Source organism: Bufo bufo, chromosome 10 (genome assembly GCF_905171765.1).
Source record: "Bufo bufo chromosome 10, aBufBuf1.1, whole genome shotgun sequence".
In the NCBI taxonomy this organism is placed as follows: domain Eukaryota; kingdom Metazoa; phylum Chordata; class Amphibia; order Anura; family Bufonidae; genus Bufo; species Bufo bufo.
Window position 1 is genome coordinate 79142624 of NC_053398.1, and position 9812 is coordinate 79152435.

The following is a 9812-nucleotide window of genomic DNA, read 5'->3' on the forward strand; positions in this document are numbered from 1 at the left end:
CACATCGGCGATATATGCAATAATAGGAATACTCCAGTGGCAAGACATGTCCATACCGCTCACGGCGGCCGGACCTTAGCTGTTACATTTTTAGGCATTGAATCGATCAGGAAACCCCAACGGGAGGGGGGGGGGTGATTAAGACAAGCGGATCCTCCAGAGGGAATGTTGGTGGATATTTAAGCTCAACACCACCCACCTTCATGGTCCGAAATGACCATTTACAGTTTGGTTGTTTTCTGTGATATGTGATCATGCTCATATGTCTGTTGTACTAGATTGGGCGACTAGCTTAGTGAGACGATGGTATCAATTGATGTCGAGGCTCTATATTCTTACATCCCCATGATAAGGGTCTCTTAGCCACGGCACATTTTTTGAGGACCAGGGGCCAACAGTTCTCCGCACATAACGAGCTGGTCCTTAACGTTTTGAACTTCGTGCTGTCTAGCAATTGCTTTCTTTTTGACGGTCGGATATACCACCAGCTCAGGGGCACCGCTATGGGTAGCTCATTTGCGCCGTATTATGCGAATTTTCTCCTGGGCTGGTGGGAAGAGACCGTCGTGTTTGGGGATACGCCCAGCTGGTATCATTATTATATGCCCCATCTCACCACTCATCCCCTTATCCACTCTCTAGGTTTCCCCTCGCTCCCACTAATATCACCCTTTGCCAACAGTTAGTACTGGTTTTCCGGTCCGCAAATAACTTTCCTTATCTAGATCTATAGGTCCGTACAGCCTAGAATGTCCCTATATCGGTCCCATGCTGGAGGGGAACGTCACGATGTCCTCTCTAGCATTAGCAGGAGTGTAAATTTAGTAGCTCGTAACTTTTAGCCACCAGCTCCTCCCACTCCTTGCTATGCTGTACGGACAGCCTATGTTGCGCAATGCCCTGAGAACGCCCTTACGTCGTGACGTTGGTGAGGCTGCACACAGTATGGGCTGTCTGGTCTACTTGCTCACACGCATGCGCAAACTCTCACGGAGCACGCCATACCACGTGATGCATCATTAGTCACGTGGACGGCGGCGCCTGACTGTGCACTTGCATAGGCCAGTACCCTCCCTCCCCTTCTCTTTAAATAACGCCGGCGCGCTCTGTCGCGCTGCCAGACATCAGCAGACCGGCAGCAAGTTTCCTTACCTTTGCCGGGGTTCCTGGAAATAGGCCATACGCTTACCAAGGACATTGTAAGTAAACTGCTTAGACATGCCAATGTATGGTGCTGTAGCTAGACCATTGCCCTGACAGGATTCTATTTTGGTGTTTCCATTTTTCAGGTGTTAATGTGGAATAGGGCCATACGCCCTTTACGGTCTGTGCCAACATATCATTTTTCCCCACCGCCCAGCTACCACCTTATCTCATAGCTGTTTTAGGAGTGGGGGTATTCTACTTTAAGACCTGTGTCCCCTGATGATTATGGGGTCTTTATAGATACAGGTATCCCTCTTTAGATATATTCATATATGACACGCGTAGGGACACTTGAATATATCACTACCTTAGCTTTCTATATCCATCACTACAATTTATGTTATAACCTTGGCCTCTACACTTTGCTTCTGGCAAGGCCAATTAGGGTTATTAGTTTAGGGTTAGGTTCCGGACGGGGCCACCCCTTGCGGGGCAAGGACCCCGTGTTAGGAGGCTTTTTCAGGGTATAGGAGGTCAAGTAGGGCCTAACGGGGACAGATCCTCTCCTTGAGGCCCTCTCTTATTATGTTAACCGTCTACCTGAATACCCCCTTAAGTTAAAGAATCACCTCTGAATGTGCACCTGAGTGCCGGTCCTGATTGTCCTCCACCGGTAAGACCTACCCTTTTTCTGCCTGTCTGGCATGCTTTTAGACCTAGTAGTGTACTCCGAGCATCTTTGAGTACACATCTGTGGTCTTGCATTTACCTACCTTTGGTTTGTCCTGTCAGACCCACTCCAACTTGTTTAGGGGTGGTGCTGGGGACCACATCAAAGGTCACCTGGAATGTTACACGGATTCCAGGTCCTTTGTTGTCTGTGTTGCATGTTTTAAGGGGTCCATTTTCCCGCTCTTGGGATTTTTTTACTGACATCCTTAAATGTTAAGTTTTAAATACGTTGCTGCCCCTTTTAGTTTCATGTAGTTTAGATTGCCGAGCAGTATCTGGGTCAGGTGCGACAGCACCACCTTTCCCCGAGGGACCACCCTTTTATTTTTTTACCATTTCAAGATGACCTTGTTGATTCTGCTGAATGCTTTCTTCTAGAGTATGTACGAACTTTATTTCTTCTTGGGATATACTCTTTTATTTAGAACTTATGTCTGCAAAGTTGGATTCAAGGATCTTCATTACTTTTGCTGGACTTACAGTTGGTAACTCTTGAACAGATATTCGATGACACAATCCTGTCACCTGTCTTGAGTTTGCGATCTGCTGGTTTTCTCCAACAACACCCCATTCTAGATCAGTTTGAACAGTGTAGGGTTTTACCCTTTCCTCCTGTGATTACCTTTTGTGGTATCAAAGCTTCGGGACAATCGGAACCTATCAACAGTCTAACACCAAACTCCTTCAGCGGGGACATTTCATGAGATATGACAGATAGGTGCTCCCATTTATTGGCTGTTTCACAGGTAGGTATGCGATCTCGATCTAGAGGTATATCGTCTTTTGTATAAGCTGGAGGTAGATCTAATGTGAAGTTTGAATGAAGTCCTCTAACTCTCTGTCCTTTGACCCTTTGACTGTTCACTAATGTGTCTCTCCCTGTCATTGTGGTGAGTTTGAGCTTCACTGGTTCTGTAGCCACTTGTAATTTCTTGCAGATTCTTGATCAATGAAGGTGACATCACTCTGGGCATCCAGTAGCACATAGGCGTATACCTGCTTGTTCCTCCTTTTAGGATTTGAAATGCAAACTGGTACAACTATTGATGTGCCGTTGCTTTCTCCTTCCCTCACTCTGCAAAAGAATACCGATACTTTCTTTCCTTCCTCAGTATCTTTAGATATTGAGGATTTATCTTTCTTTTGAAGTTCTTCATGTAGTGGTGTAGGGTGGCGTCCTTTGCAAACGCTGCATGTGGCCTTTTTCTTACACTCCTTAGTAACATGGCCTTTTCTCAGATATCCAAAACACAGTTGGTTATCAAGTACAAATTTCTTCTTTTCTTCTGGGAACTTCTCCTTCAATTGTTGGCACTTGTGTATGGAGTGGCTCTCTCCACAGAACATACACTTGAAGTTAAGGTACTGTAGAACGGAACAAAACAGCGGCACTCACCCGTGTGTAATCAATTCAGCAACTTTATTATTCCGATGCTACATCAGGCAGGGGGCGGACAATTCAAAACACACGCATTGATCAGCGGCGGCCGTTTCGCGCCAAATGCGCTTCTTCTGGCTGTGCGTCAATGCGTGTCTACACATCACTCCTCTTAAATACTGGAGCAGGCAGCTGTCATGAAAATTGACAGATCAGGCTGCGTCAGCATCCAGGGGATGGCTGAGACGGGGATACATACAGATACAGTATAAAAACAATGTACGTGCAAGAACCAAGGAACATACACAAAATAAGCAACAGAAAGCTTGACATATTACTTGTACAGCTGAGCACCGCCGATCGTGTGTGTCCTCTCCAGCCACGTACAGCGTCTTGATTCTTGTGCATTCAGCCGGAGCAGTGGTGCCGCCCCCTATATCACTTGTTACAATACACTTGAAGTTAGTCTGAAGATTTGTCGGTTCTGTCTCTCTACTGATCCCAGTAGTGACTTTGGACTTGTTCTCGTAGGTATCTGGACCTTTAGCTGCTGTGTTGGTTGCAAAGCTAGTTGCCCTTGCGCGTCTTATATCTCTGACAGGCCTTTCTTCTAAGGATTTTAAGACGTAAGATGCTGTTACTGGATTACATGCTATCCGTGCTTCCTTAATGATGAACTCAGAGAACTCTTTAAAACTTGAGAAGTCCTTACCTACATAGATCTAACAGTTCAGTCACATAACGATTCCATCTAGAAGCCACTTATTCAGGTAGCTTAGTTAGCATCCTGTGGTTTTCTAGATAATCGTTCAGTACTTCTAGTCCTCGTACATGTGGGATGGCATTGCTGCATGCTTGCAGGAAGTCACCATACTTTTGGAGTTTGAAGTGTTCTTTAGGACCTATTTTAGGCCAGTTATTTAGTTTCTCTCTAAAGGCTCTTTGTACTAAGAAAGGATGACCATATCTTGCATTAAATTTTTCCTAAGCTTGCTTGTAGACTACTTTGTCTTTTCTATAGAAGTTACCTTCAAGAACTTCCTTGGCTTCTCCACCAACATATCTCTGAAGGTAGAATAACTTGTCAACTGGACTGAAGAATGATGCTCAATGATCATCTCAAAACTTGCCTTCCACTCTATGAACTTTAGTACGTCTCCTGAAAATACAGTAGGTTCCGGAACGGGAAGTCTAGCTAGGTTCTCTGTGGTCTTGCTGGGACAATGGTTGTAACATTCTCCTGAACATTGCCGTGGCATCTAGGAATAGAATCATCCGGTTCTATTTTCTCACTTAGTTCTGAATTAGGGGAGTCCCTTTCTTCTTCTTTTCCGGTAGAGAGAAAGGGTAGATCCACACACCTTTTTCCTAACACTGGACTAGGCCTCTCTTTGTCTTTCTGAGCAGAAATGAGAGGATAATGACTTATTTCCTCACTAAGCTGGAGATTTCCTTCCATTCTCCTGGGCGTATGAAGAAAAGTAGGAGTCTGTTTCTTCACTTAGTACAGATTTGAACCTATGACTACTCTGACTCATATCCTCCTCATGTACTCTGAGTCTGGCTTCTATGATATTCTTTCTGCCTTTCCAGACTTTTCATCTGTTGTAACTGTGCTTCCATTTCAGCTTCCATTTAATGGCCCTGTGCCTCCATTTCAGCTTTCATCTGATGGCTTTGTCCATCCATTTCAGCTTCCATCTGATGGCGTTGTGCATCCATTTCAGGTTCCTTTTCATCCATTAGTTGGCGCTGCGCCTCGATGGCAGCCTCCATCTCAATTTCTGCTCTCTAGACAGCAAGTTGTTCAGCTAATTCCTTTCTTTTGAAGTATTTGAGGAATCTGATATATGGGTGGCACTTCTTCTAGCGAAGGAAGTCACACTTGAGATTGTGGTACCACCTAAGGATTTAGCATAGTCTCTCATAAAAAGCTTGTTTATTTAACTTCTTGCTTTAACTTCATCATAATTAGCTGCAGATGAAAGTTCTTTTATGAGCTTTGCTAAATCTTTAGTGACTGCAGTACATGTGTACATGTTCCTTACAATATCCTGGGAAGTTATTGTAAATGACCGCAGGTTGACAAATGCTGCCATAAGCTCTGATTCAGATTTTTCTACCATCTCTATCTACCTGTCACGGATGTTGTAGGGGAGAACACCAAAAGACAACAAGACAGAAGGGAAAAGACACTAGGCCTCACCGCTAGGGAAGGAAAAGGGTCACCGCCTATGAAACCCTGCTCCTGGGCCTAACTCCTATCCATATGGGCACCTCTCGATGGTAGAGATGCCCATACACAGGAACCTAGAAAACCCTGGTAGCCATCAGATGCCCTAGACTTATGACAGGGCAGAGACAACCCGCTCCTTCCCTGGTGAAGGAACTAGCGTCTCACTGAGGCCTAGTAAACAACAGAGGGGGGGAATACAAAACACAACAAGCGGAACACTTAACTTCTAAGGATGATGGAAGAACAGGACTTCAACTAGAACCACACTCCAGCTCTTCCAACACCAAATGAAGCTATCCAGAGCAAGGAGTGATGGGTGGAGTCAAACTAAATAAGGAAAGGGAAAGGTCACATGATCCACACCTGAACAGGAGGTGTGGACATACAAGCAAAGTGAAACCAAAAGATGCTGTCAGATAACTAATGAGCAGATAATCTTTCAGATCTTCTCAAACCTGTCACCGGTGTGACAGTACCCCCCCTTCTACGGGTGACCTCTGGGGACCCAGGACCAACCTTATCAGGATGAGCTCTGTCGAATGCTCTCACCAGACGATTAGCATTAACATCGGTCGCTGGAACCCACATCCTCTCCTCTGGTCCGTACCCTCTCCAATGAACGAGATACTGGAGGGATCTCCGGAAAACTCGGGAGTCCACAATCCTGTTGATCTGAAATTCCAAATTGCCGTCCACCAGGAGCGGGAGGCAAGGAGGACGACTCAACAGGTTCAACACATTTCTTTAACAACGATTTATGAAATACGTTATGGATTTTTAATGCCTGAGGAAGTTCAAGACGGAAGGCTACAGGGTTAACAATGGCAGTGATCTTATATGGACCAATAAATTTTGGTCCCAACTTCCAAGAAGGTACCTTAAGTTTAATGTTTCTTATAGACAGCCACACAGAATCACCCACTCTCAGGTCCGGACCACTCATACGTCTCCTGTCAGCCGCACACTTATACCTGTTGCCCATCTTTTCCAGGTTATTTTGGATTTTCCACCAAATAGAAGACAAAGAAGAGGAAAATCGTTCCTCCTCAGGAATGCCGGAATTATGAGCACCAGAAAATGTACCAAACTGTGGATGAAACCCATATGCCCCAAAAAACGGTGACTTATCAGTGGATTCCTGTCTACGGTTATTTATAGCAAATTCAGCTAACGACAAAAATTAAGACCACTCTTCCTGATTCTCTGAAACAAAACATCTCAAGTAAGTCTCCAGATTCTGATTAGTGCGCTCCGTCTGTCCGTTCCACTGAGGGTGAAAAGCTGAAGAGAAGGACAATTGTACACCCAGACGAGTACAGAATCTGGAAACAAACTGAGTACCTCTATCGGACACCACATCAGAGGGAATGCCATGTAGTTTCAGAATGTTGTCGACAAACACCTGCACAAGAGTTTTAGCATTGGGTAGACTAGGTAATACAATAAAGTGTGCCATTTTACTAAAGCGATCGACAACCACCAAAATCATGGTCTTTCCTGAAGAATTCGGTAAATCCGTGATAAAATCCATGGACAAATGGGTCCAAGGTCTGGACGGGATGGGCAATGGAAGCAGAGATCCGGTAGGCCGAGTATGTGTCACCTTAGCATGTGCACAGGTACCCCAGGCTGACACATAGTCCTCAATACACTTACGCAACCCTGGCCACCAGAATCTGCGAGAGATGAGATCGATAGTCGATCTGCTCCCAGGGTGCCCAGCAAGCACCGTACAGTGTTGTTCCTCGAACACCTTGTGACGTAATTCGGGGGGAACAAACAATTTCCCCTGAGGACAAGAGTCCGGAGTATCCTCCTGTGCCTCCAACACCCTGGCCTCGAGATCAGGATAAAGAGCGGAAATAACTACCCCTTCAGATAATATGGGACTAGGGTCATTAGACTCACCCCCTTCCCCAGGAAAGCTACGTGACAAAGCATCCGCCTTGACGTTCTTAATCCCAGGGCGGTAAGTGACGATCAAGTTAAATCTGGTGAAAAACAATGACCATCTGGCCTGCCTTGGGTTCAGTCGCATACACATGAGATTTCTTATACAGAATAAACTTTGCTGTGAGACACTCTACTTAAATCTACTACTGGATTTTAACTTCTGATAAGTGCATCCTTTCAGACAAAAAGTTCCTATGCATTATGGGTTACTCTCTATGCATCCGTGTCTGTCCATTACCGACCAGAATACTCTTACTTTTATCCTACTGCAAGAAATGTCACATTAATACACACCGCATTTGCTATAGACGGTGTCATTAATATGTTTGCCACACTAAGTCCCGGTTACTAGGCAACAAAGTAAACAATGGCTGTGGGTCAATATATGTCCCGGGCTAACGACACAACCCTCAGCCCTATGTTAAGACGCCTCCCCATTGGATTACGTCATTATACTCAACATCACGCTGGCTATCTTCGGTGTGAATAAGCGCATGCGCGGTCGCATCGGCCGCCCCGCTGACGTCACCGGGCTGCGCTCCAAGCCTCCTTCTGAGGCGGAATAGTGCTTTCCCATAGCACTGACAGCGCATGCGCGAGCCCGTTGGCGGCCCCGCTGACGTCATCGCGCTGCGCTTCAGGCCTCGTTCTGAGACCATACGATGTTCAAATAGGAGCGGGCGATTCCCTGTCAGCAGGCTTCACACGAGGGATCGGGCCATCATCAAGCGACCCCCTCCATCTTGTCTCTACATCATTAGGCAAGTACCCAGCCCTGATACAGGAGTGGAGCCCCGACTATAGGCTGCCACTTTGAAGTATCAATTGTGTCATTATCATAACTGTATTGATGTATGTGTTGACTAACTAAAGATACCAACACGTCACCACATCATATTGCCCCCCTGTGTGTGCCTAAATTCCCCTGATGAGTTCCGAAAAACGAAACATGCGTGTAGGGACTAGCTACACTAGGGCACAATAGGGCCAAGTAGCGAAAGGGTCAGGTTCCGGACGGGGTCGTTCTTATCAGAACGGGTGCTCCGTAAATAGGACGCTAGGGCCGTGATAGCACTTATATATTAGGGCTGTCTAGGCACCTTTTAACCCAATCTCACCCCCGCCGGGCCCCATTCGCTCTTTTTCCACAGCATACCTGCTTGCGCTGGACATCACCAAAGACCAGAGGTCCGTGGCTGAAAGGGTAAGACCACCGGTTACTCTGGGTGCCGCCGTGCACTTATCTACTGTGAATGTAAAGGTGCCGCCGTGCACTAAGTATATATTTTTGTATCCCTTGTGCTATCATACACTCTCCTTGTATCGAAGTATCACATGTAGGGACATATTCTACCTTAATAATTAAAAGTTAAGTTTTAACTCAAATCACCATTACTACTCTGTTCATAGTAGTTGGTAAACCCCCAAAACCGCATAAGCACTTTCAGATTTTCGGGTCGAACCCAGTCCAACACGGCACGGACCTTCTCGGGATCCATACAAAAACCTGAGGATGAGAGCAGGTAACCCAGAAATTGCACCTCCTGTACAGCAAATACACACTTTTCCATCTTAGGATACAACTTATTCTCTCTTAGGATCTGTAACACCTGTTTTACATGATCCTGATGAGTCTCCATATTATGCGAATAAATTAGTATGTCATCAAGGTATACCACGACAAACCTCCCCACCAGATGATGAAAGATGTCATTGACAGAGTGTTGAAAAACCGCAGGAGCATTGGTTAACCCAAAGGGCATGACCAGGTTTTCAAAATGACCCTCAGGGGTATTAAAAGCGGTCTTCCACTCATCCCCCTCCTTGATCCTTACCAGATTATATGCCCCCCTCAGATCCAATTTAGAGAACACCTTGGCACCAACAATCTGACTAAACAAATCCGGAATCAAAGGAAGGGGGTACGGATCACGGACGGTAATACGATTGAGCTCACGGAAGTCCAGACATGGTCTCAGGGTACCATCCTTTTTCTTTACAAAGAAAAATCCAGCAGCCACTGGGGACTTAGATGGTCTAATATGTCCCTTTGCCAAACTCTCGGTGATATACTCTCGCATAGCCTTTCTTTCGGGTTCCAAAAGATTATACAACCGAGATTTGGGCAATTTAGCTCCGGGAATAAGATTGACAGGACAGTCATACTCCCAGTGCGGAGGCAACTCCTGATTACCATTCTCAGAAAACACATCAGAAAATTCAGAAATGAACGAGGGTACAGTTTTAGTGGTAACCATAGAGAACGATGCATTAAGACAGTTGTCCATGCAAAAATCACTCCACTCGAGAATCTGTCTCGCCTGCCAATCGATGTTAGGGTTATGTTTGCTTAACCATGGTAAGCCC